Genomic DNA, 2,256 nt, shown 5'->3' on the forward strand with positions numbered 1-2,256 from the left:
GGACCCCGGCCTTAAAGGGCGGCCGCTTGCTCGCGTCACTGTCCCTGTCGACGCGGAGCCGCCTGCGCCGCCCCTCTTAAAGGGGAGGTCTCTACGCTACCTCTTGGCGAGCGAGCGAGCGAGCTAGTGACCCCCGCCCCCGCGCGCCTGGGCAGGGCGGCCGCCGCAGTGCCGCGCCCCTCGACGGCGCCCGCAGACCCCGTCGCAGCTCAGCGCCTGGGCGGCACCCGGCACCGCCCTGCCCACCTCGGCCTTCCCCGGGCTTTGGCCGTGTCCCCTCACGCCTCCCGCGGCCGGCTCGGGCCGGGAGCAAGGGGGCAGCCGCAGCCCTGGGGGCGGCCCCTCCGGAAAGCAGAGGGGGCTGCGCTGCCGCAGCCGCGCTCCCCCTAGGCCTGGCCGGGGCGGCCGGCAGCAGGAGCGAGGCAGGGTTTGCTACACCTGAGACTTTTATGCACGGAAGTGGACGGTGACATCACCTGCCAGCACAGCCCTGCGGAGACACCAAACGACCTAGGACAGGGCCCAGACTATGGCTCGCATTTCACTGACGAGTCCTTCAGGCCAAGGGTCCTAAGCCTTACCCCAGCGTGCTCGTCCCTCTGGCACCGTGGGCTGGACAGGTGTGGTGTGCAGTCTGTCTCTGGGATGCACCCACATGCCTGGATCTGGGTGCCTACCAGTCCATAGGGCTCCCCAGGAGCCTGGGAATTTGGCATTAGGGGAGTGGCAGTTCATGCTGCCACTGCTCCCCCACTGCCAAATTTCCAGACCTGTGGGAAGTCTCTGGGGCTGGATGATGTGGGTCTGTGCGCCTGTATCACCACTGAACTGCACCGTTTTAGTAATTGAATGCAGACAAAAAGAGAAACGGTTAACGTGACATTCATGCTAAGAAGTCCAACACTTATAAAACAAGCAAAAAGCAAAAACAAAACAGGATCAAGAATCAATAAAATAACAATAGCACTTGGAACAGAGGCTCTCAAAAGATTTCATAAACTTTTGACAGGTCCTGGTCCCATTTCAATTCATGTGAATTTTGTTGCTGACTTCAAGAAAAATCACGCTTCCACTTGTAAGAAAGAAAGATTAATGTTGCTCTACTGCCTTCTGCTTAAATCTTACATTAAGCTTTCTCAGTTGTATCTTTATTCGTGATAAGACCTGAGTTTCCAGATCTAAAATTCCTGAGCTGTATGACATCTGGCAGATTGCTTATGCCAGTGGTAGCCAACCTTTTTGGCAAGCATGGCACAAGCTAAGTCCAAAGTACAAGATAGCACCACTCTAATAATCAGCCACTGCATCACCCGGTGCTGCCAAATTCTGTTACTGCTCAGATATTGTAACACTGAATTGAGCAGCACCTACCAGGTCCCATGGGGCCAAAACTTTGAACAAATGCCAACTCCCAGCTTCCATCCTTTTCCTAGTGGCTACTGTAATCCCTACCCCTTCTCTGAGTGCCAACCCATTCTACTTTCCTGTCCCAAGGGCTGCCCTGACTTGTATTGCCAGTGCCCCCTTTAATTCAGTGCCCAGGGCTGTCATGTTTGTGGTACACATGGTGCTAATTTGTTATCACTGATTTAGGTCATAATCTGGCAATGGAGGTTCCCCAGTTATAGAAGAGGCATAGAATCTTAGAAAATAAGTGTTGGAAGGGACCTCGGGGTCATTTGTAGTCCAACCCCTTGCTCTTCTTAAACCACCCATTGCATTTTAAAACACTGATATCTATGGAGGGAAATGCTCCATATGTACAAAGTATTATTATTTCTGATATGAGGGTAGCATAGACAGTAGCAGAGAGTTAAAAGTGGAAAGGTAAAATTTTTTTTGATAGAAATAGGAAAATAACTTAAAATCTAAACAATACACCTTTAATTTTTGTTCATGCTTTTAAGAAAATCAGCTCTCAGGTAAACGAAAGTCCAAACTGAGACTGAATAATAATTTTGTAGCAGGGCCTTTTCCTAAGCAAGTGAGTGAGTCTGAAAACCATATGTCATTATGAGGCCATTAAACAGTAAACCCTTTAGCAAAATTTAAAGTTACTTGCATTTTAAGACTCAGGGACTGCAGGAACATTTTTCTGGAATAACAATGCCACTTCTGGACTTGCCCTGAAGCATAGCCATAGTAATTCATGAACAAGCTCTGAAACTTATTTTTTAAAAATCCAGGTTTTAACCAACAATAGTTAATACTCTTAACAGGTAAGATGTTTTCTTTTCTTCCTGTACCACAGGTCCA

This window comes from Alligator mississippiensis, chromosome 5, assembly GCF_030867095.1.
Source record: "Alligator mississippiensis isolate rAllMis1 chromosome 5, rAllMis1, whole genome shotgun sequence".
Lineage (NCBI taxonomy): Eukaryota > Metazoa > Chordata > Crocodylia > Alligatoridae > Alligator > Alligator mississippiensis.